Below are 27,433 nucleotides of genomic sequence, written 5' to 3'. Positions count from 1 at the left end.
ATCTTGCATTGCCTTCCAGAGTTGATCCCTTTTGATAATATCATAAGCTTGTTTGAAATCAATGAACAGCTGGTGGAAATTGATGTTATACTCATAACCTTTTACAAGGATCTGTCTGATCGTAAAAATCTGATCTGTAGAGGATCAGTTAGTTCTGAAACCACACTGGTAGTCTCATAGATACTCTTCTACATGTATACTGAGTCAACTTGCCTTGATTTTTCCTGATACTTTATGTACTATCCTGAGCAGTGCCATTCCTCTATAATTTGCACAATCAGCTTTGTCATGTTTCTTACATACAGGGCAGAGTATAGCTGTATTCCACTGTTCTGGCATATTTTCTCTCCACCATATTTCCACTATAATCTCATGCAAAACCTTATTAGTTTTTCTCCATCATATTTTATCATTTTTGCTGTAGTATTGTTTTCTCCCAGAGCTCTATTGTTTTTAAGAGTCTTGATACTAGCTTTAACTTCTTCCAGGGTAGGTTCCTCGACAGTTTCCTGGTACTCTTCTCTGTTTACTTCCTGCTACACCTCACCTACCATAGCAACATCTACTTCTCCTTCATTTTCCGATTCTGTATTTTTGTGATCCCATCTGGGGAGCACCATGTAACTTTCCTTATATCCATCCTTTGCATCCAGGTGGCTATAATAATCATGTTATTGCCCATGGCAAAATAATTAGTCTGATACCATTGTCATTAGAAGCTTCATACAGACAATCCTTATCAGCTGCTTTCTTACATGCAATTTCTCTTCCTACTAGAGCATTAAAGATCCCCACAACCACCTTAATATCGTGCTCTGCCATCCTTGCTATCTACTGTCCCAGCTGTGCATCTTCTGTTGGAGCATACGTATGTATGAAGGGTATACTGAAGTCGACTTTCCTTCATATATGCAGATTTTTTCGCTGACAGGCTTAAATTTTGATATGGCAGTCTCATGAGCATTATCAGCCAGAAAACCTGAGCCTCCATATCCTCTGCCTCCACAGCTGTAGAACAGTGTGTGTGTCCCAGATGATAATATTCCACTTCCTTTCCATTTCACCTCGTGTATTGCGGCCATCATCACATTATATTTCTTCATTTCCTTTTTCAGATTCCATAGTCCTCCAGTCTTGTTCTGTGTTCTCACATTCCATGTTGCTAAATACCAAGTCATATGCCATTTCCATTGCCAAGGTTGTTTATCTGTTACATCCATCTGGCTTCACTTGTTCTTTGGTTCCGTAATGAGCTCTTTTTCCAGGATAGGGTTGTTAGCCCCATGCCCATTGCTCTTCCTTTATCCAGTCTTGGACTTGGCACTGGGATTTCCATGGTATCTCCCAATGGCAGAGTGCAATACAGTATTACAGAGCAAAAAAATTGATCATAAAATACAAAATCTGTATAATGTACCATATCTCATAGTTATAGGGTAACCTGTCTTAATGAAACTATCAGTTCACTGTTATGTGTATTAAAACCACACTTATGACAGTGAGCTATAGTTGTGTTAAGACAGGTTGTTATGTCATTTTGATATGTGGTATGTTGTTACAACTTTTGCGTTATAATTGTAGTACATTCCTTTAGATTTATAATGTTGTAATTTATTTGTAATAAATAATTTTACAACTGTAGTGGATTTTATCATTGATGATGAATAACAGTTGTGTAAGTCCCATGAAGAGAAACACGTGTATTTTAGTTTTATTGTTTAGTGGCTCTGAAGATGGATGATGTTGCCCAAAATTGTCAATTTTGAAATAAGAACAATGATAGACAGGCAGAATAAAACCAGTTCTGTGTAAATAAGGACTGTGATTGCTCCCTGTGACAAATGTGTCCAGTTTTGATAATTTTTTCTTTATTTTCTATTAGCCTTGAGTAATATTTTACACTGAAAATACAATTTATTTGCATTTATTTAAATGTGTAGTGTATGGATATTATCAACATCTTGGATGTTTATTTTTTATTTATTTATTTATTTATTCATCCATGGAACAATAAATATTGTATGGATGTCGTCAGATTACAACACATGAGCACACATTTACATTTACAATTAAACGGGTTTCTCATATTTTGTGTAGTTTTTATAACTAGTCATACACATATTTATAATTACATAATATTTTGGTGATAATGTCATATGTTGCTAATAATCTACATCTATGTTAAATATTCTTTTACAGTACAACAACTTTTACTTACTAAAAAGGTTTTAAGCTTTTGTCTGAAAGTGAGGGGCTCATTTATTTCTTTAATTTCTTGTGGTAATTTGTTGTACAGTTTTATCCCATTGTAAAATATACTTTTTTGCGTCTTTGCCTTGTTCTTTCTATCTAGATGGACGTGGTGACAAGCTCTTGTTTCATGGTCATGTATTAGGCTGTTTGTATTGTACATGTTGAGATTTTTCTTAATGAACATTATGTTCTGAAAGATATACTCACAAGAAACAGTTAGAATTCCTAGCTTACTAAATAATTCTAGACAATGGGCCCTTTTGTTGCTATTTGTTATTATCTTTATGGCTCTTTTTTGTACTTTGAACACAGTTTGTATGTTACTGGCACTTGTTCCCCAAAACATGATCCCATAGCTGAGGACTGAGTGTTGATATCCATAATATGTTGTTTTAAGACAGGTATTATTGCATACCGGTGCAAGGATTCTAAGAGCACACATAGCATGCTGTGGATAATTTCTTTGCCAAAATGACATGGTTTGTCCATTTCAGTTGGCTGTCTACATTCATCCCTACGAATTTGGTACTTGTTACACATTCTAATTCATTATTATTAACTTTTATTCTAGTGGCATTGTGTTTTTTGTTCAATTGGAATTTAATATAGTTAGTTTTCTTTACATTTAGGGTTACTTTATTTTTTAATGACCAGTTGTGGACATCTTTGAGAGCCTCGTTTGCTCTTTCTGACAGTTGTGTTGGATTTTCACCTGTTATTACTATGTTGCTGTCATCAGCAAAAAGTATTTTTTCGCCATGTCTGATACTTTGTGGGAAGTCGTTAATGTATATAAGAAACAATATTGGGCCTAATACACTTCCCTGTGGGACGCCTATATTCACAATTTTTCTGGGTCAGACAGGTGTTTTATAAGGGAATTATTTGAAACTTGTGATATCTCAACTCGTTGAACTTTGTTTTCCAAGTATGATTTGAACCACTTCTTTGTCACACCTCTTATTCCTATTTGCCCTAATTTATGAAGTAAGATTTTGTGGTCAACTGTATCAAAGGCCTTGGACAAGTCTAAAAAGATACCACTTACATTTTCACCTTTGTCCAGTGCTTCTAAAATTACTTTAGTGAACTGTGCTATAGCATATTGTGTGCCTTTTCCGGGCCTAAACCCAAATTAGTCATTGGAAAGAAGATTATATTTATTCAGGTAATTTAGCAGTCTCTTTTTGACTAGTATTTCTATTATTTTAGAAATGATAGACAGTATAGAGATCGACCTGTAGTTCTCTACATTTTCCACATCTCCGTTTTTAAGGATAGGTATAACTTTTGCTTGTTTTAGGTACTCCGGAAAGTATCCAGATTCGAAAGATTCATTAATTATGTCTGTTAATGGGCCCTTTATGGAGTCTATACAATCTTTAATTACGCAGACTGGGATTTCATCAAGTCCTACTGAAGTTTTATTTTTTAGTTGGTGTACTACTAGTGCCACTTCCCTTTCTGTAGTTGGCAAGAGCACCATTGAGTTTGTTGGCTGGTTCTGAGTAGGTAAATCATACATATCTGGAAATTTCTGCTGTAATTTTTTTTGCAATACTACTGAAATATGAGTTTACAAAATCAGCTAATTTTTTAGGGTTACCTACTGGTACATCTTTGTTTTTAATATGTGAATTGAGGTCCTTTTTAGCAGAGTTAGATGTTTCCTGTTTGACGATGTTCCAGGCTACTTTGCTCTTGTTTTCAGCTTCAAGCAATATTTTGTTGTTTAAAAGTTTTTTTGCAGCTAGCAACATCTTTCTGTAAGTGTTTCTGTACTTTTTGTAGGATTGCAGAACTTCTGGGTTAGATTGATTATTTTTTATGGAGTTGAGATATCTAAGAGTTTCTGAGGATTTTTTGATACCTGTAGTCACCCACTGGTTTCTCTTTGTAGTTTTAATTTGATAAAGAGTTTTGGGAAACATCTCTTCAAATCTGAGTTTAAAAATTGACATGAACTTGATAAATTTCTGATTTGCGTTGGTTTCTGCATAGACTTCCCTCCAATCTTCATATTCTAGCTGGGATTTAAACTGATGCAGGGCTGATTTGGAAAACATTCTTTTGTATGTACAAAGTTTAGGAGGAGTTTCTACACGAATGTTAGTTTTTAAGATCTGGCAGAAGTGGTCTGCTAGGCCCAGGTTTTGAACAATAATATGACATTTTTTACTATCAATATCTGTAGCTACATGATCTATAGATGAGGAGGATTCTTTCATTATTCTAGTTGGACAATTAACAAGGGAGGATATTCCATAACAGCTTAGAATATTCACATATATGTTGCTAGCCTTATCAGGCTTCATCATATTAATGTTTAAGTCACCACAGATAATTACATTTGCTTTTGGTCCAGAAACCTTGTCTAAGCTTTGATTCAGTTTTGAGAAGAATATATCAGTGTCTCCACTGGGAGAGCGGTACACACAAAATATGACTAATTTTTTTGCTATGCCAGGTCCTATTATATCAACAGCGGAAAGTTCGAAATGTGCACTATTACTATTTCTTCTATTGGGTATCATTCAGTACTGAACTCCTTTAGCTTTTCTCATTGCTGTATCAGTGTAAGAGTTCTTCAGTAGTACAATAAACTATGGTTTTGTTGTATCACCTATTAGCAGTTTTGGCATATTGGCATCTTGGTTTCACACTTCCCAAGAGATTAACTGATGTATTAATGTTATTGGTAAATACCTAGCTTCATATCAGTTTAACCCTCATCAGACTTCTATCATTTTTGTGGTCCTACTTGTTTCAGACATGAAAACACATAATAAGACCTTCAGTTTTACAAAAAGACAAATTAAAACAATTATACTGTGTCTGTTACATTTAATTTCTTATAGGAGATGTGTAAGGGTTCACGCTCCCATCTTCAGGTGGTTCAGTGGTTTGTGTGTCTGTTTATTTTTCTGGATGTAGCTTGTTGTCTGCCTTATATTCCATTTTGCTACAAATTTTTTATTCTTTGTCAGTTATCATAATATGGCACTGAACTGATAAGTGGTAAATTATTACAAAACTACTTAAAAGAAGTTCCAACAATAGCCACCTACAGGCCATTATATACACTCTTTTGTATCAGTGAATACCATACATAAACACAAAATAAAAACAGACCATACTACATTCCATATGTACTGATCATGGGAAGCTCAATTTTTTCTACACTCATCCAATAATATCAGCATTCAGTGTTTAAATAGACTCCAGTGTTTTGGTGTAAATCTTTTTAGTAAAATTACAAGTTTCAATAAGCAATAATTAAGTTTTCATTAAATTTATTTATAATTAGAGAAGTGTAATTCCAGTAATTAATATCCTTGTGCCATATGCAACCCATCTTCTGTTAAACTATTACTTTCTGTTGTGTGTCAGAAGCTATTAAAGGACTCAGAGCTGTCACAATGATGATGACATGCAGTCTTATGTTTATTGGTCTTCTGTTTCAGGAGTCCTAAATGGTCAGAGTGTCCACATTATTCACCCACTGAAGCCGCCAGCTCTGATGAAATCCTGCCGAACTGCCTGCAATTTCCCACTGCCGGTTACCTGTGAAATTATTATACTATATGTTTTAAAACATGTATATTTTCATTTCCATATGAAATCTTTTCAAATTTAGGAATCAGTGACTTGCATTTTCTGCAAGAAAAGCTTAAATTATAAAGTGCAGAACAAACTGTCTGGTGATCAGTGTGAAGTAAATGTGCATGTTGAAAGGCTTGTGGAAATGAATCAGGCAGCAGTAGCATTTTAATGTTGTTGTATTAAGCCGTGTGTTCTGTGAATATATTCAAGACAGTAAATGAGTTCGCAAGGCCAGTAGATTATTGCTTTACAAGAATGGACAAATGTATTGGGGCTTTATGCCAAGTGGATGGACAACAAGTTCCTGCTGTCGATTTTGGTGCACCATTCATGATTTGCGACCACCAGTCATCTTTGCAATTAACACGTGTTACTGGGCTGCGTGATAATGGCCACAGTGTTGCTGAATGGTGTGCCTGGCTTGAGATGGGCATTATGTTTGTTATTGAATAAAACTGTTATGTTGGTAACAGATCTAAGCAAATCGTAGCGGATATATTTTATGTGTGGTGAATTTATAGTTCAAAGTGCAATAACATAACAATTGTAATGAGAGTCCTTGGTGGAAGATTGAGGGATATGCATCAGCTGAAGGCAAGGCTTTATTCTCTAATTTTATATTTAAAAAAGAAACACAAATTTTTGACAAATAATTATTGTACAATTGTCATAAGCACAGTGAAATCTAGTAGGTCATATTTTAATAGTCTTGTTGACTTTTTTAATAAAGTACATTTGCCTTTAAAAAGTACAAAGTCAGAAACTAAAGAAAATGTCAGACACTGTGTTAAGAAGCTAAGTTGACTCAGGATTTGTAATGAGCTGTAGTTGAGATGCTAACCCTCTGCTGGAGACAAGACCCCAGAGAGACTGACTGCAGGTGGCTTCAGTGTTTGCTGTGAGTGAGGCACTTCACTGTGTGTTGAGTTATTGCATTTTTAGAGATATGTCTTTATTTTTATCATAAAAACTGATGCTTCTTCATCCTGATTGTGACCACAGTACCCTTGCTCATTACCGTTTTTTATTTGTGGCATGTTTTATAATTTTTGTGCATTCTGACATTCCAGATAAAAAGCACACTGCTTTGTTCTGGAAGGGATATGAGGGCATCATCAACCGTACTGTAGGTTTAGCTGTTGTGACCAGTAGCCAAACTGCTAGCACAGTAAGGGCTTTGGTTCTTGTCATACTGCAGAGTAATTTGATTTTGTAGTAAACCTCGGTCTTTTAGCAGTGCTCAGTTTTTCTTTCATTGCATTCTTGCAAGTTTAGGCCATAAGCTGGATATAACAATGATTTCAACATTCCACTTCACCAGACTTCTTAAATTTTTGGGTTTCTGTATAAGTGCAGCACCTTTGTCACAGTATGCAGCACACATTCGCTGGCAGAGTGCTAGATTTAACTAATGATTCCCAAAACTCTGTTCTGTTTTCATTTATTTAACATTTCTCTGCTCAAGATGAGTTCAGGTGGTGGACTAACTGTGACACTACTTTAGTTTATTATTTGTGTAGCAGTAATTTGTTATTAATTTAAAAGCAAAGAGCAAGGCTGCTGTGGTCAGTGTGTTATGTGTAAGCTCGTTAACATGTGTAAAATACTAGTTGTTATGAAAAGATTATATATATATATATATAAATATATATTATAAATATTAAACATTGTTACTGTGAACTTATGTGAAGTGCAAGTTTCGTGTTGGTAACACTTGTCTCTGGTATCTCCACAGATACATGCAGTAGTTACCTAGCCCTTCATACCATGCTTGAGATACAGTTTTGCCAACCAATATTTGTTATTATTTCTCCGTTATGTCACTCTTCTATTTCTGCTATTCCAAAAACATATCTTATTCTCAAGAATGACATATTCTTGTGATGTTTTATGATGAGACAACTTATTTGTTTTTTGACCAGTTGTTGTAGAAACATAATGGGTATCGATTTAATAATTTTCCTGTTTTATTCCTGTACATGAGCAGAGGCCTGTAAATCATTTGTGGCACTGTGTTATCCATTAATTCGTATGTACTACAGTAGAGATTATGATATCACTACTTTAGTATGGCAAACTGTTGTATGTGATCATGACTCCTTTCATGCACAGGAAAAGAAATTCAGGATATGTTGAACATCAAAATATGTTGCATAGTGTACCATTTTTAAACTACAGGCAAGGATCTAGTCTTTTTATAGGCATCCCTTGCAGTGTCCAGACTTCAGGTACTGCCACAGGGTGTGGCAAGAAAATTGTTGAATGTGTAATTATTTCAAGAACAATTTTATACAGAATTTTATTTGTTATATTGATGGAAAAGTGTATCTGAGAAAATTGTCAGTTGATATTTTACTGTTAACTGCTCTTATGTTTTATGATGATAATAAAAATTTTATATTTTCTCTTTGCAATGTGGCAAGTGTTATAAAATTTAAGCCATTGTTATTGATATTGTTATCATGGAATATACAAAGAGATGTTGCTTGTTTTAAAGTGGTAACTCGGAGCATTGCAGTAGTTGATTTTTGATCATTTACGTAAAGGTCCTGTATTAGAGAACAACTAGTAACCTATTTTAATTTAATTTTGTATCACTTTAAGGGAAAGATATTTCCACGTGACTTCCTTTTCTTTATCTGCATATTGTTAAAATAAGATTTTTTTCACCACTTCTGTTTCTGTAACTGATGGAGAAAGTTTTGTTACCTCAGACTTTTGCCCACATTGTTAAGTCACCATGCCTGATGTGTGTGTGTACATATATACATATATATATATATAAAAATGGACCTGTCTGTAATGCTATTGTTTGTACAAAAAAATTATGTGCTGTGTCCGTTGTACGGATGTTATTAACATTTTAATGAGTATTGTTCAAGAACAGATGGTTTGCTTCAAAGAAGATTAATCTCTGTCTCTTAATATAGTTTTATTTTTGTAGACTCTTGGATCATGTTACTAGTTACCATATGAAATTTTAATTTCTTAAGTGATAAACTATAATTTGTACAGAAAGTTATGTATGATGGACTTCATTTTAGGTGATATTTTTGACAGAACTTCTGTTGAATCGAGCCATCTGCTAGACCAATGTTCCCCTACCACAGTGTGTCTGTGAAAGGTAGGCAAACAGGATGTAGAATAAAATCCCTACCATTTTCAGTAAACGTGTCATTTTATTTTTATCTGTTAGTGTAATGTACTCCTTATGCCTTAATCCCATTGAAGAACATGCTCTTTTGATTTTCCCATAAAAACAATTGTCAAGTTAACGGAACGAGTATTTTGGTTGTTAGGTAAGCTTTTAAAACTTTGTGTGAAGGTCTTCATAATATATATTAAATTAAAACACTACATGCTGAAACTTTCGGAAGAAACTGCAGTTTTTCAACTAATTAAGTGAACTTGCTTTCCAACATATTCTTGAAAATTCAGACATTTGTTATGTCATGGGATAAATCTTTGTATGGTTATTTTACAGTCTTCTGCTACAGAACCACTGAGTAGAATACTGAGTGTTACTTTCAGTTGTTGATGGTGAACCTGTTACAACAGCTGTCATATTTGATCAATAACTGCAAAATGTCAACAAGCCACAGACCACCACACCTAACCTGAAGAGCCTGCCCCCAAGTTTCTTTGGAGTTTGACAATATGCATTGTCATTCACAGTGACTCATCACAGCATAAAGTCAGTAAAGAGAAATAATTTTTGTCCATACTATCATTACCATCAGTTACTGAGACAATTCTTCTGTCTTATATGTTAGTCCTCTTCTGATTGATGCTATGAAAAGTTAGTGTTAAGATTGGTTCCTTTATTGATGTAACACCAAAAACATTCTTGACCACACCCTGCACTTATTGTTTCCTCCATTTGCAAATGTGGATTGCAGCCACTGTGCAAATATCTTCGTGTGATGATTTGTAATAAATTATTTAATAATGGTGACATATTTATGTGATTTTCTTCCTTCAATCTTTCAGTGTGATACACTGATCATTTACCAGGAATTTTCAACCAAATTTAACAGTTCATGAATGGTAACTGATGGGCATCTGATTCATTCGTCATCATCAACTTACTTTCTGGTGAAGTTGTAGAAGCTGTTAAACAGTTCATGAACCAATAATGTCATCTATGTGAACTACTTTGATTTAGTGGTGAATATGTACAAGGTATCACATGTCTTGCATTCAGAAATCTGCTGCTCTCACTCTATTTGACCGAGCGAGGTGGCGCAGTGGTTAGACACTGGACTCGCATTCGGAAGGACGATGACGGTTCAATCCCGCGTCCGCCCATCCTGATTTAGGTTTTCCGTGATTTCCCTAAATCACTCCAGGCAAATGCCAGGATGGTTCTTCTGAAAGGGCATGGCCGACTTCCTTCCCCATCCTTCCCTACTCCGATGACCACGCTGTCTGGTCCCCTTTCCCCAAACCAACCAACCAACCAACCAATCACTCTATTTGAAATAACATTTTGACTTTTTGATGAGGAAAAAGAAAGTCAGAACTTCATTGAATCAAGATGGCGTAACAAATTCTTAGAGACAGATGGCCGATATATGACAGAGTCAGATTTCTGCACTAGCTATTGAAGCCATTGGCATTCCACTGCATGCAGGTGAGCATTATTCTGCAGATGTACCACAAACTTAGCAACTGAGGGAAATGCCATTTCAGAAGAACAGATATACACGTTTTACACTAACTTATAAGGTATCACATAGGAATCCACTTCTCCTATTTTCAGTCATAGAAAACTTACAAGGTGGCAAGAGGTAAGTCAATCGGAATCATACCGTGTAGGAAATATGGAAATTTCTCCAGTGGGGGAAATACAGCTCTGGGACAAAATGAATCATATTCAGATCCCTTGAAGTTAGTATACCATAGTTGTTTAAATAGTTACCATTGACAATATTGTGAATCAACTGAGAAAAAGTAGTTGACCATATTCTCTCTCTCTCTTCCTTCTTAAATGACACACATTGAAATACTGCAGTTAACTGCATACTCTGTGCCACAACATTTGTGCCAAACAAGCATGTTTTCATATTTGAGATCTTCACATAAATGTTGTTTCATATTGGCTGGACTAATTAAGAGGTGTGTTTACACTGGAACAGTAATGTAGTCTGCGTAGTATATGGTGATAATCCACCTAGTTTCAAGAAGGGAAAAAAACAAACAGGTTTTAACATCCCATAAACACCACCATTAAAAAAACATCCCATAAACAACACCATTAAAGGCAGAACACAGTGTTATATAGGAAAAGATTTGTCAAGGAAATCAGCTGTGGGCTTCTTGATGGAAATATCCCAGTGTTCACTTCAACTGATTTGGAGAAACTGTAGGAAATCTAAATGCCATCTGATATGAATTAGAACTATTTAGTTTAATCTTTAGAAATATATAATTAGAAGATATGTACCACAAATATACTACCTATCAGCCATAAAAGTTATCGAATCATCATAATAACCATGTGAAAAGAGATATATGGAAACACATAACAATGCAACATAGGTAAAAAATTATATTTATATGTGCCAAGGTATGACATGTTTGCTGTCTCCTGACCATTAATGTATGTTCATCCACTGATTGCCTTACATTGTGCTTGTCTGTTCTTGGCCTTCTTCTCCCTTTTACTTTAATTCTGGTCACATATTAGTTTTATGCTGTCAGAAACAAGATGATTGGACATTAGGATTATTTAACTACTACAGACTGGAGAATTATTTTCTGTGGTTGTAACAGAAAAATGCATATGACATTATCTAGTCTGATTAAAGAAAATGACGGGATACACAGGATGCTTCTGTGATTATGATACAAACTTTCAGGTATAATGAAGAGGGGTAAATGTGTCAGTCTGAGATAAGGGAAATGATCGAGTCAAAAGTTATAAGTGAAAATCATTCTGATACCACTGACAGTGGAATACATGTACTGGTGTTGTTGTTGCTAAGATTGTAGGGGAGGCAACTTTCAGAGATGGTAGTCTTAAAAAAAAAATGCCTAGTAAACATGGGCTCTAAAATGCATACCTTAAGAGCTATGAGTATTTGATCGTATTCAGTCCTATGAAACACATCCCTTCTACTGAGCAAGGCCCATAGCTCTTAAGGTATGCATTTTAGAGCTCATGTTTACTGAATATTTTTTCTTGTTTTTATCCATACTACCAAAAGTTGCCTAGCCTACAGTCTTACCAATAACAATCATGGTACACATATTCTACTGTCAGAGGTATCACAATGGTTTTTGCTTATAACTTTTGACTCAGTCATTTCTGGACTAGTGTCCCATACCTTAAATTTATAAATTTACACATCACCCATCATCCCTGCACAGTAATCAAGAAGTCATTTAATTTCATATATCCTGAAGAGAGACCCTTGATTCAAGAACATAAACTGGTTAAATAGTCTCACTTACGAAAATGATATCGAAGAATCTGTAGTTGTTCTATCTTTTGGCATAGTTGGGACAGAGAAATAAATGTAAGTAGGAAAGGAAGATGATAAAAAGGGTTGCAGTGCCCAAATATAACTTCTGTCATATGAAACATTGTTGCTTTTCCACTCAAATCACTATCAGTTATTTGCCTAGTTTTGTGTTGTGTGGATCTGTACAACCCCTTGCACCTGATGACTCCTACATGGGTCATACCATTGTGATATTATTAGTATAAAAAGTTGTTCCTCGTAAGTTCCAATTCCTCTGTTTATCTCATCAGTATAGCAAGCTACATAAAATGTTTTTTGTGGTTACTTTTTAAGGTGCTAAGTCAATTGCCTAATTGGTATGTCCTGTTACACCAGGTGACACACACTTGCAACATGAGTATTTTCATTACAACACATGTATGTTGTTACACAAATTCAGAGATAAACAACATGGTGTGTGATCATAAAGGACAGTGCTGGATGACATGGTTCCTGTGGAAGGAGGGTGTAACATGGCAGATATTCACAGGTGATTGGTGGCAGTGTGTGGAGAGTGCACATCATCAGAAAATGCTCTTGCAACATGACACCACTCATCCTCATTCAAGTTGGAAAACCATAGCCGCTATTGCTGAAATATGGTTTCTATGTACTGCTGCACCCACCATATTCTCCTGACTTGGCTTGGCCCCTTCTGATTACCACCAGTTTAGGGCTATGAAGAAAACTCTGGACAGATATCATTTTGCAGACTTCCAGGAACTGTGAGGTGCTTCCCTGTGGATGTTGCAACAGGCTCAAGAAAAGTGGTTTGAGGAATAGCCTACAGAAGTTAAAGGGGCCTAGGAGAACAGGGGTATGACAGTACCAGGAATCCTGTTTCAGCAACAGCAGTTCGTAATGGGTCAAGCATTTTCATGTTACAAGAACACTTTTCATGATGGTGCACTCTCTCCACAAACTGCCACCAATCATCTGTGAGTATCCACATTGTTTACACCCTCTTTCCACAGGAATGATATCATCCAGTCAGTCCTTGATGAACACACTCCATGTTGTTGGCTTCTGTAATGACAGCAGTTGGGAAATTGGGCTGTACTGTGCAGGCAGGGATTACACTTCCAGTGATCATCCTTCATATACGGTTCGACCAAAGTACTGTATATTTGGAACTGTAATGATGAGTCAAATGGTGCACCATAAATGATGGGGAAAAAATAAAATGTAATTCAATAAAGAACACCTCTTACAATTATTTTTGTTTTCAACTTAGTGTCATTGGTTTAACTGCACAAAACAATTTCATTGGTATTTTTTAAATTAAAAATATTAAATTCTTAATTATCTGATATCTGTATTTTTCTATTATTTATTCTTATATACAGTATTAGGAAAAGGGTAGACTGCTACTCACTATAAAGATGACTCATTGAGTTGCAGACAGATTTTAGCTTTTGGCAAAAGCACTCTTCAGAAAAGAAGACACAAATTCGCACAGGCGAGCACACCTTACACACACATCACTGCAATCTCTGGCAAATTGATCCAGAATTCAACTGTCACATCAAATAAAGGCAACAATCCGGTGTGAGGTGGGAAAGGCAGAGGGATAGCAGGGTACAGATTAGGGGGGGGGGGAGAATGCTCTCTGGAAGGGTGTGCAGGGACTAGACGGAGGTATGACAAGACTGCCAGATGCACCATCAGGAGGCTGTGGGGCAGGAAGGTGAAGGGGGAGAGGGAACGGGACACAGAAAAGGAGAAGAGCAGGGAAGGAGAAAGACGGGCGTTTGCATTTACAGAGAGTGGCATGCAGTGAAGGTGAGGGGATATGAATAGGGAGGAGATAATAGGACAGAGAGGGCAGAAACTGTTGGGTTGGAGGATATGAGGACAATAGGTTACCATAGGTTGAGGCTAGGATAATTTTGAGAGTGGAGAATGTGTTGTAAGGATAACTCCCATTTCCGCAGTTTAGAAAAGCTGGTAGTGGAGGGGAGAATCCAGATGGCCTGGTTGTTAAGCAGCCACTGAAATCAAGCATGTTATGTTCTGGTGCATTTTGTCACACAGGATGGTCTATTTTGTTCTTGGGGACAGTTTGGTTGTGGCCATTCATCCTGCCGGACAGTTAGTTAGCAGTCATACCATCATAAAAAGCTGTGATGGGTGGACTGGGCAGGTCTTGTGGTCAGGATTGGCTCCCTGTAGCAAAGGATTGGGACTGGGAGTGGCACAGTGAAGGACGGTGATGATATGGAGGTTGGGTGGATGACAGAACACAAATTGAGGGGAGTTGGGAAGGACTTTGGATAGAATGCTCTCATTTCAAAGCATGGTGATAGATATTCAAAGCTCTGACGAAAGATGTGGTTCAGTTGTTACAATCCAGGATGGTATTGAGTGATGAATGGTGGTGGGGGGGGGGGGGGGGGGGGAGGGTGGGTACTCCTTCGTAGCTGGTTCTTGGAGGTGATGGGAGGTGTTGGGTGTGTGTGGGGAAATGGTTCAGGAGATCTGTTCGCTGACTAGGTGTGGGGGATAATGCCTGCCTGTGAAGGCATTGGTGAGATCTTCAGCGTACTGGCCAAGGGAGTTCTTGTCACTGCAGATGCATCACCCATGGGAAGTTAGGCCCCTTCCAGATTGCTGCTTTCATTCATGTGGCATTTGCATCCTGGCTCGAGCAGTCAAAGATAGTGGTCATGAGTGTGTTAAGTGTTCTTGCTTGTGTGAATGAGTGTGGGCTTTCGTTTCTGAAGAAGGGCTTGGCCAGAATCTACATCTGCAACCGTATTTCCATTGTGGCAGACTGCACCTCAACATGTTGCCTCTATAGCAATCTATCCTTTTCCTAATGTAGTTGGTATTCCAGCCTGGAGTTTCCAGTGTATGATTTATCCTTATCTATAATATGAACTGGGTCCAGACTGAATAGCCCCCCCCCCCCAACCCCCACCCCTCCCCTGCACCGGAGGTTTGAGTCCTCCCTTGAGCATGGGTATGTGTGCTGTTCTTAGCATAATTTAGTTTAAGTAGTGTGTCGGTCTAAGGACAGATGACCTCAGCAGTTTGGTCCCTTAGGAATTCACATACATTTGAACATTTTTGAACTGGATCTGTCCCAGTTGTGTTCATTTCTTTTCCTCAGTATAGCCTATTTCAGAAAATGTTAAGCTACATTTTATTGCTGGAAATGGCAAGCTAAATTACTACTATTACCATACTGCAAAGATTATTTCTGCCCTTTAAGGATTAAGTAAAGCAACCTGTTCTTGAAGTCCATATTGTCCTATGATGATACAAATCGCAATGTCATTAGGGCTTGTAATTCACTTCAAGACAAGTGGTCTGATGCATACTTTCCCTATAATCCTGACCATTCGGTTTTTACATTCTTTAGCTTTGTTTTGTACACAAAAATGTGTTTATTTTCACTTAATTATCTTGATTGCAGTCCTTCTCAGCTTTTCCAAATTTCATTTAGCTGTTACATTTTTTCTTCTATTGTTTGCTAAAAGTATTGATCCTTTCCAGTTCCTTTGATACCACCACCACCACCACCACCATAGAAAACTAAACTTATTTCTCTCATTTCTACATCGGCTTTACATTGGCTGAGTGTGTTTTACATGCCTCAGTCTAGAGTTGGAGATATTTTGCCTAAAATTGGGTATCTGTTTCATAATTTGCCAGTTATCTCTGTTTTAGTTTCAGTGGAGGCCATTACTATTGTTTTATACGGACTTGGCACTGACCACACTCTTCTATTGCATTTTTAAAAGAATATTTCTTTTCATAAGCTCCCTTCACTGCGTCAAAAACTCACAATATTGTCCATGTACAAAATACTACAAAATCTATACTAAACTGAAAGTGTTGGACCACTGTTAAAGTTCCATTTCCTTTTTTTAAATGTCATTATATGAATGTGCACTAAAAAGTGCTGGAGACTCAACAACCACATCTAAGTGAGTAATTCTTTTTCTGGTGCTGTCAATCATTTCATACAACAATGGATGTTCTGTGTCAATTTTTTGGTGCTTTTATCAAATAATAATGAAAACCTTTTCTAGTCGTGGTTTTCCAAAGCTTTTCGCTGTTGGATTGTCAAATGCCTTTATGGACTCTTCAGTTGCTTTTTTAAATTTCTTTTGGAAGTCATTAATTATCATGGTGACAGTTCAGAACATCCAATATTCAAGAAATTCACTGGTTGCAAAATAATGATATTAAAGCATTTACTCTCTTATTAGTCTCTTTTTCTTCTTGCAGCATTAGTTCTATACATTTAGCTTTTTAAAATTGTCTTCAGCAGAAACTTTTATTTATTTATTTACTATAATGTAAGATTTTGATGGCAATCTGTCACTGCCCCAAGGTAGTGAGTGAATTTATAGCAATTCTCTTATGAATAATAATTCTAAAACTTAATAAATGTGATGTGTCACTTGGCATTCTGTTGTTGGCATAATGATATGCAGGTTTTAGCTAGTTCTGTTTCATTGTGACTGTTAATTGTGTTGCATGCCCTTCCTTTTTCATGTTGTGTGGCTATCTAGCCTTATGCAGTCATCGATTCCAGGTATGTGGGTAGCGGCAATGAGACTTGGGTTGGTTGAGTTGCGAAGCTCATATAGAAGACATTTACATTATTAAACAGCGAAGAACAAACTGAATCCCCATGCAACACTCCAAAGATATTGCTAAATTCAAAAAAAATGTCTGACAAAGATAATTACACACCGAGTTTGTTCACAACAAGCTGACTCTTGGAGAGTGAAGTCTCCATACTCTGTGACTAAATCTAGGTTTAGCGAAGTATTTAAAAATAATAGATGGTACTTCAAAAATAATTTTAACAGTTTTGTTAAGTCACCTTTCTGTTCAGAATTTCAAAACATTCTCAAACTGATTGCATATGTATTTTACAAACAGACAACTGAAATTAACATAGCACATCTGAAGCAATATGAATATTCTTTTCACCCACGACATGTGATAACACAAAGGAATAAAACTGGTATAATATTAAGTTATTGTCACCAATCACACAGTAGCAGTTTGCAGATATTATAAAAGGTTATGTTGGCTTGAGAGCTCCTTTGTTTCATATTAATGAAATTTTCTAAAAGAAATAATCTGAAAACAATTTAGATAATGCAGATCAAAAACTAACACGATATTTCACTATCATTGCACTGCAAACTATTATCTGATTCCTGTAGACACTGACTGTTTGGCAACTGCAACTTTTCACTCAAGTATTCCTTATCTTATTAAACCTTTTGTGACACAATTACATGAAGCAACAGAAATGTCATCTTGGTGAATTGACCATCGAAAGTATTTGTGCTCCTGCTTGGAAATACAGTTAATATTTGAAACTTCCTCAGAGATTGGAAGTGTGCAAGTCTCTTGCTTTGGCTTTTTGTAGCTTAATTATTTTTAAAGGTCTTACAGATAACAAAGTATTGTCTAATGCTTTATCTCTGTGTGAGCCATATTTACAATTCCATGCTTCTAATAGAGTACTGGAAAGTTGTAGCAGAGTGTAAATACTTTCAAATTAAAGGAGACCACTCACACAAAAGCAGAGCACTGAGTTGTCAATAGGTACGTACAAAAAGAAGGAAAACTTGCCAGCTTTCAGAGTAATGCTTTTTCGAGCTAGAATAAACAGAGATGACTAATCCATGTTGATGAAGAACACCCACCTATCCTCCTACACAAACAGCGATTATGAAAGTTATGGAACCTTGTAAAGTGGTCAATAATGTTCTTTCTTCTGGTGACTGTGAATGCTGCTGCTATGCTAATATTACACCATTATGTTTGTACTCCAATTTTTATGCAATATCTGGAAATTTTTTTTATGTACAAAATCCATTCTTTTCTTACCAAACTTGAAAACAAAATTGTTCTGAACTTGTTACATCAGACTAGTATTTTGAATAATGGATCTCCAATACAAGTGAAGACTATAATGCAAGACTATACTGAAGCAATTTTACAAAGTGTCTCCTTAACTGTTTTACATGAGACTTTGGGTTGAACTATTTTGATACTTGTTGGATGTTGCACAGATCATATTGATAGTACCCATTACGATAATGAGTAGTTCATTTATAAAATATTTTCATGCATGTCTTATGTCATATTGTGTAAGGCAAAACCATTCATTCACATGAATACGGGAGACAGAGAATGAAAAATACATTTTTTTAGTAGGAACATACAATTTCCAACATCAACTTTTAATACTAGGAGCACTTACAAAGATATCATGAAATATCATTTAATGCAATAAAAACAGTTACAGGACTCAAAGAATGTGCTCAAATGTTAGTTCCATGTCTCATAGATCATACACATGATAAATGGTAAGATGTGGTATGTGCCCATTGAACAAAAGCTCCATACACTTATCAAACAAAATTATGTGGCTAGATGTTGGCCATCTGTAGACTGGTAATTGACTACTTATGCGTATTAAGAAAATTTTAGTTAGAAACAGTTTTAATTTCATGAGTAGACTGTCAAAACAATATTATAGTCACTTTTTGCATTCCTTTATGTGTCAGTTCTAGATCTGCTAGAGGGTACTGCAGATCATTTTTCATCTTAGTACTGTATTCAGGAATCCCAGCATTACTCTCAGACTCAAATGGTTTGCTGACAAAAATCTTCTCCGGTGAATAAATGTGTTGTGATATGGTGACAGTGATTGATATGTTCATCTACTTGAACAGACACTTACAAAATGTATGTGCACTACACATAATTATAGTTACTTTCATTTGGAAAATTGATGTCTTTTTGCCTGAGTAAGGAGTATCCAGAAGTGATATTCCACATAATATCGATAAATGGACATCTGAAAAATATACCCATTTACCAGTTCCCACGACTCTTAAAGTTGATGATTGTTGTAGTGGTTAAAGGAGATGAATCTAAATGTTTTTGTGGCTCTATTTATCTGGAGCTGGGGTGGGGCATTTTGATAGCACAGAACTCAAGGAGCTGCATTTCTCAAAATCTGAAGCCAACCTATTTGTGCAGAGTCACTTTGTAACATTCACAAAATCATTAATTAGTTACTCTGTTAATACTTCAGTCAGCTTGACAACAGTAACTGTATCATATGCAGAAAGGTACAATTCTTAGTCCCTAGGCAAATAAAATATCAGATAATTGACACAGAGCTTTAGCAGTACTTGATGCAAGTTTGAATCCTGTGGTATGCTCTGAGTAGGTGATGCTGTATCCCTCTATGAATTACTTGAACTGCCTAATGTATGGTAGCTTGTAATATAAATACAAAATAAACCAGTCATGTACTGAACTCTGTATGGCACAAATATGTAATGTTTCTGATGCAATGTTATGATTGTCACAATCAAATACTTTCAGTAAGTCACATTAGACCCCTGAGGATGGCATTTTATTATTTAAAAATTAGTTTTTGTAATCAGTGGAGGTATAAATGGAGTAGATTGGCTGTTTTGAAACTCAGATAGTGGTTGTAGGTATCCAATATTGACACCTGAGGTCATACTATAGCTCCCAGTATGTCTCAAATAGCTTGGAATGATGTTTTGTAATGGAACTGCTTGATATGACACCAGAGGAACAAATACATACAAGCAAATACATGTGATCTTGATGGAGAGCTGACACCAAGACTTTGGCAGAGCCAGCATTTAAGAACTGATATGAGGGCTGAATATACTCACATATGTAACACAGTCATTCAGTCCATGACAAGAGGTTACTTTAAGATTGGAACTACTACTATCTACACTCAGTAGGGTTCTGAAATACACTGGCAAGACTCACACAGGCAATGCAGCTATGGGGTTACCATGGCAGACTCACAGCCTCTCAAGGGCTTTTAACTCATAACTAGATTCAGCTCAATACTCAGCTGTTGAGTAACTCTCAGACCACCTGTCGACAGCTTATAGACTACTCTCTCTGACATCAGACCCACCCTGTCCAGATCATGAGATGTTCAGAGTTCATATTCCACTGACCTTCTCATGGCATCCAGAAACTTCTCTGGAAAGTTCCTGGTTTATGTCAAGTAGCTGCTGTGGCATCTGCATCTGGACACAGTATCTTATTTCCAAATTAAGGAAACACAAGGTGGCACTTCTGTTAATGGCAGTATTTGAAATACAGATTATCCAAGAGTTTAGTCTGGAACATTCAGTGTATGGCAAAACAACCTGTTGGTGGAAGTGTTATCTCAATGTACGCAAAAGCCACTCATCACCCTCAGCCATAGCTGAGCCTTTGTTTGTTCCTAACTAGTGCTTACCATTATAAATTTAAAAGACATGATTACACTCTGCATATGGTACACATCTCTTCCTATAAAACATTTATAGACACTTACAAGAAAATGCATATTTTCCAAGGTAACAGTTTAATATTATTAAAGTCTCGTATCATACCCAATAAGAGAACAAGATACTTCCTATTACTACGATGATTACATTACATTAATACTTGTTCATAAATCATTAATATAACATTTCATAATGATGTGGAACGTGTCAGTTTAATATAAGTTTTCATTACACAGTTTCTTATTTTTTATTTATTTTTTACCGTTACTACTTCATATCTAAGAATTCATCTATTGAGTAGAAAGAGTTGTCATTCATAAATTCTTTTAATTTGTTTTTAAATGTTGGTTGGTTATCTGTCACACTTTTAACGCTATTTGGCAAATGACCAAAAATTTTTATGGCAGCATAATTCACCCCTTTCTGTGCCAAAGTCTATTATGAACTAGAATAGTCATGATTATCCTTTCTTCTACTATTGTAGCTATACACTTCACTGTTATTTTTGAATTGGCATCTGCAATGAACCATACAAATGTTGGTTGGTTCCTGCTCTCATGCAATATTATTGGGTCCAATTTGTGCAGCTCTGTCAGGGTGGTCAGTATGGAACTAGATCAGCTGCTTTGGGTGGCAACTTAGTCAGACATAGGTTTGGTTCCTGCTGATACTATTGGTAGGTGGAAGTTCACAAGGCACGGCCTGCATATCATCAGGAAAGAGAAGGGTAAATTGACCAGGACAATAGCAAGGGGGGGGGGGGACACTGAAACTCATGGAAGTACCTCATTTTTAGGCTAAGATCAGTGTGCAATGATTTAACATCGAACAAAATTAAGCTTAATGAGAAGCTCATACAGGCAGGTACTTGAGATGTTGAAATATCACAAGATTGTCATAAAAGCACAGTGAAAAATATTGTTAGTATATTGCATCAGAATATCAGGGGATTAAAAAACAAAGTAGATGAGCTTCTTGTTTGTATAGAAGATTTAGAAAACAAGAGAGGAACAGATGTACTATGCCTGTTTGCACATAATATAGTCACAGATATGGAAAAAGGTAAATGTAGGTCAATACAAGCTTTCGGCCATGCAAGTAGAGACGCTATGGACAGAGGGGCAACTGCTATATATGATAAAATTTATTATAGTGTGAAAAAAATTTATTATAGTGTGAAAAATTAGGAAACTAAAAATTTTGTGTACAGCAATATATAGAAGCATGTGCGAGTGAGCTTAAACTAAATAATGGTACTTTTATAATTGTAGCTGTGTGTAGGTCCCCATTGGGAAATTTTCAGCTATTTTTGAAAAACTTGGATTCTTTGTTGTGCTACCTGTCAGACAGAGGGAAGCAAATTGTTGTTTTTTAGTGATTTCAATGTAGATTTTCTGAAAGAGTCCAATAGAAAGCTAGACCTTGATGTATTACTTGGTTCTTTCAATTTGATGTCAGTTATTGATTTTCCTACTCAGGTGGTACAAGGATGCAGCACACTGATAATGTTTTTGTAGACCAAGATAAATTTAATCAAATAAAAACCATCCCAGTTAAGAATGGTCTGCCTGATCATGATGCATGATGCATAGCTAATTACAAAGACACAGTTAGACTGGAATGAGGTGTTCCTGATGCTAATTTAAAATTCAGCCTATTTCATGAAACCTTTGTGAGTATATTTGAAAACAGTTCTACCCAAGAAAACAGTGAAACATAATTGTAAGAAACCATCTAAAAATTATGGCTAACTGAAGGGATAAAAGTATCTTGTAAACAGAAAAGGGAAATATGTCTTATAAGTAGAAGGAGTAATGATCCAGAAACAGTCAAACATTATAAAAAACTACTACATGCACTGTATTAAGAAATGTTAGTAAAAAGTCCAGAAGTATGTGCAGTCTGGGGTCAGCACCTCTGATAATAAAATTAAAACAATTTGGAATATTTCTAAAATGCAAACAGGGCAACCAAGAGCACAGGAAGACTATATTTCTGTCATATTCAATGAAAAGTTTGTTAATAATAAGTCAGAAGTAGATAATATTTTTAACGATCATTTCTTAAGTGCTGTAGAGAAAATAGGATCCAGCTATTCATTAGAAAATGCAAGGTTGTATATGTAAGAGACAATACCTATGCAATTTGATAAAATTGAAATTTAACCCACCTCTCCTACTGAAATTAGGAAAATAATAAATTCACTCAAAAATAAAAGCTCTTATGGAATTCATGGCATTTCCAATAGCGTACTAAAAGCTTACTCCCAACAGATAAGTAGAATTCTCAGCCACATATGTATCAGCTCACTGAAACAGGGCATTTTTACTCACAGACTGAAATACGCTATTGTTAAACCATTGCATAAAAATGGGGATAGGTCTGAAGCTAACAACTACCGCCCAGTCTCACTTCTGACAGTTTTATCCAAAATTCTGGAAAAAGTAATGTATTCAAGAGTAACTTCACATATTTGTAAAAATGAAGTACTAACAAAATGTCGATTGGTTTCAGAAAGGCTTTTCAACAGAAATGTTATATATGTTTTCGCTGGTCAAATATTAAATGCTCTGAATAACTGAACATCACCCTCTGGGATGTACTGTGATCTCTCAAAGGCTTTTGACTGTTTGAATCATGAAATTCTTCTAGATAAGCTTAAGTATTGTGGTATGAGTGGGACAATGCACGAGTGGCTTAATTATATTTAACTGGAAGAATGTAGAAGGTTGAAATTAACAGTACAGATAGTCTGCAAAAATCAGCAGAGTCCTCAAATTGGGGAGGTATCAAGGATGGTGTCCCACAGGGTGCCTTATTGTTCTTACTATATATTAATGTCTTGCCACTCTATACTCATGAATATGCAAAGCTAGTTCTTTTTGCTGATGATACTAATATAGTAATCGCACCCAATAAACAAGAATTAACATAGAAACTGCAAACAATGTCTTCAAAAAATTATTGATTCTCTGCAACTGGACTCTCAAAAAATTTTGAGAAAACACAGTTTATACAATTCGTGCAGTAAATGACATAATCTTTCTCATCTCTGAAAAAGAAACAATTCACAGTGAATTATGTCACTCCTACCAGTGATTACAACATTTAAGCTGAAAGAGGACACACATTACACCTGATAAGCAATTTCAGCTGTCCACTGGAAAGAAGCACTTTTTTTTACATATACATGTACTGGCTATCATGAATACAACATTTGTGTTTGGTAAGCCATTATGTATTTACAATATTTTCTTATATTTTGCTGGCTCTTTTTGTATTTTGTCCTCTTTCTGTTTGAATAAAATGTATCAACGTTGTCTACTTCTGTTACATTTTATAATGCTATGCTTTACAATGACTGACAGTTGTCATATCATATTAACTCTGTTCATAACTGTAATATTGACACAGGCTTTTCAACAATAGTTATCTGTTATTGTTCCCGATATAAACTGGTAATTCTCTGCAACATCTGCAGTATCAACAAATGCATCATGTTATTACTGTTAACAACATCACTGCTCCTAAATAGCCTACTACTGATACATGCATCTAAGGTAAATGGGGTAAGAAATTTCTCCCTTGGGAATCTAATTCTTCCTCTACTTCTTTAATTTATATCCAGCAATTTTAGATTGTGTAGTTGCCTAATTGCACAATTTAGGCATGTATTTAATTTTAATTCTGTTAAGTTCATTTTCATTATTAATTGTGCGGTAATCAGCCTCCATCTAGACTGCTGCCATAAAGTCATTACTCATGATTTTAATAGATACTACATTTTCCAATTGAATTAATATTTGGCCAATATAATCCCTGCATTTGCCATGAAATGTAAATTTACCTATGCCTTTTATCAGAACATTTGTGGATTTCCCATATACTAACATTAAGATAAACACTTTTTGTTATAATCATCAGCTGTCTCATGAATTAGTTGTAGCTTCCTAGCCTTGCAAGTTTCGTTAATAGGGTACTCATAAGAATAAAAGTCTGTTTACAAATCCTATGGTTTATTCATTTACACTGAAGCTGTTCATTACTCAGTTTTGCAGACTATCTTTTTGCACTGTCAGTTAGAAGTATGCCTTACTTTGGAACAAGATATGTATGTATTTTCTGTGTAGAATCTCTTTCCATTGGTAAAAGTAACACCTTTTATAGGGTGAACTCATTTTTCTCTACTAGTGGAACATTTAAAACATAGCTCAGCATGCTACCTGAAGCTGTTATTTGAAACAGCAGATATCCACTGTCCTTCATTAGTGCTATTGGAAATTTCTTATCTTTAATGTCATCCGTGATTAATTCTAGATACTTTATGCCAAATGTTGGATTAAAATGCATAACTCTAGAGCTCCTTTCTGCGTATGAACAATGGCATTAATTTTCTTATCATATTCTCTTTCTGATTTATTAAATACATGTAGTCATGAACTTTATTAACTACTTGTTTACAGCAGTTATTACAGAGAAATGCTGCAGTCTTTTATCATTAGTGTTAATGTACCTATTTAGGGTATTTCTTTAACTCCTGTGTGCCATCAACAATAATTTATTCATGTAATCTATTGTGGACAGTGTTTTGTTGAAACTAGATAAAGTGGGGTCACTATGCTAACTTTTTTCTTACTAAGCCATAAAAATTGTCTTTATTGTCCTTCCACCACGTCTATTTTTGCTTTAAAGTATAAGGTATATTTCTCCTCCAGTGTACCAAATAGTATCTTACTAACTTCTTCCACAAAGTGAAATACTCCACATGTGCTTTGTGTTTCCTGCTTCATCATTTGTCCTATTAGACTCTGAGCTGTCTCTATCTTCATTTTGTGCTATTCTATCACTTTTTATACTAGTCAACAGCCTAGCAAACTAGGGGCAGTTTGTTGTTAATGCCCAGAGGGGTCCAGCTGCACCAGGAATATAATATAGATATAATTCTAGTCTTTGCAGGTATAACACGATTTTGGAGTAGTATGAGTGACAGAGACCAGAGGTACTCAGGCATAGTTTCCACTGCTCCATTGAGAGACACTGCCAGAAACTGGGCCAGGCCTTACTGCTACCTCTCTCTCATGCCTCCACATCTTAGTCCATCCTTCCACAGTGATGAATCTGTACATCCTTCCACAGTGACGAACCTGTTTTCCTTTTCCCATCCCACATATAAAACACCTAGGAGCAGCATCAGGTTGCCAATACTGCCTCCACACTCTTGAATTACAAAACTACAGGACTGCAGGTACACCTGGCTTAAGTAAGATGTTTCCCTTTCTCCACCCTGCTCTTCGCCCCATTTCCCTGTACTCTAGCAAACCATGCTGTCTCTCACCGCTCCTCACCCACCTGTGTGTGCATCTACAAAATGTTTGCAGCCAGCTGGCTGGACCCACAGCCACAGCTGCACCCGGCCAGAACTGCCAAAAACTGTGCTCTATACTGTGCACCTCCCCTCCCCCCCCCCCCCCCCCCCTCCACCACATACAGACAAAACTACATTTCTTTAATTTTTTGTACACATATAAAGGAAACTTTGAAATTTGTAAGGTAGGTTTAAGATAGATGAAGTATTATTGAAAAATATTACTTAAATGAATTACATAGCTGAAAATTATTGCACATGGCAAAATCATAGTAAATAAATTTCAGATTCTACAGATTTTCTGAAATAACTGAAAATAAAACAAAATCTATGTGTTATTGTTTGTGGCAGCTGTTGCATATTGATTTTATCATTATGTATAATAAATAACAGATTTTATTTGCTCTTATTATGAAAGAAAAATGACTCTAATTAAGTACTGAGAACATATTCCTCTCCAAGAATTGTGTTCTGATTATAGCTTTACTTTTCATTTGTTGACTCTGATTGCAGAAAACATATTGATGAGATCACTGAAGTCTCAAATTTAGCAGTTGTGTTATATCCTGTCAACAAGATAGCTGAATTTGATAGACTGCTTCACCTATAATTGATCTTAAGTAGCTTTTATTATCTTTCGTTTTCTAAAACTACATTGAAATTGTTTGAAATATCCTCAATGATACTTTGTTTTTTTGCTAAGAGCTTTGTAACCCCTACTTCAAACAAAAATCAGAATATCCCAGTAGGAGTCTATGTTAGTGCACTTCATCAGCTATTTTTGTCCGTCCTGATAGCTGAGTGGTCAGCATGAGAGATTGCCGTCCTACGGGCCCGGGTTCGATTCCCGGCTGGGTCGAGATTTTCTCCGCTCAGGGACTGGGTGTTGTGTTGTCTTCATCATCATTTCATCCCCATCCAGTGCGCAGGTTGCCCAATGTGGCGTCAAATGTAATAAGACCTGCACCAAGGTGGCCGGATCTGCCCTGCAAGGAGCCTCTCAGCCAATGATGCCAAACGCTCATTTCAATTTCCATCAGCTATTTTTAATGGAATTTGAAAGCAGCTGTTTCATTAACTAGCTTTGCTGTATCAATATTTATATTTGGCACCAAATCTTCATATTTTTCAAAATAAGATACAGAGCTCTCTAACAAGAAATTAAAATGAGATGAAATTGTGTGTTATAGGTGATATCTGTTTACCATTTAACTTATTATTTTATCAGAATTTAACTTATTATTCTTTCAAATATTTTGAAGCAGCCTAGCTTAAATATTTTCACTCCAGACCTCAGTTGGCAAAAATTGGAAAAAATAGGCAAAAGCTCTATTGCTGAACATGAGCTAGACCTCTCCCCAGCCTGAACTTTCACTCAAATCACTTTCCAT

At 36.0% G+C, this 27,433-nt stretch overlaps 1 protein-coding gene across 1 annotated transcript in view; it reads left to right on the top strand.

Moving 5' to 3' along the window:
- Positions 1-9,026, top strand: part of LOC124612206 (nuclear hormone receptor FTZ-F1) — a 220,263-nt gene extending 211,237 nt beyond the window's left edge. The window contains exon 8 of the mRNA XM_047140310.1: positions 5,718-9,026. The gene's annotated coding sequence lies outside the window, so the exon portion shown is untranslated. The remainder of the gene's footprint in view (positions 1-5,717) is intronic.
- The last annotated feature ends 18,407 nt before the right edge of the window (positions 9,027-27,433 follow it).

Source organism: Schistocerca americana, chromosome 1 (genome assembly GCF_021461395.2).
Source record: "Schistocerca americana isolate TAMUIC-IGC-003095 chromosome 1, iqSchAmer2.1, whole genome shotgun sequence".
NCBI lineage: Eukaryota > Metazoa > Arthropoda > Insecta > Orthoptera > Acrididae > Schistocerca > Schistocerca americana.
The sequence above is the reverse complement of the archived record's forward strand: the minus strand, read 5'-3'. Positions and strand labels throughout refer to the sequence as shown.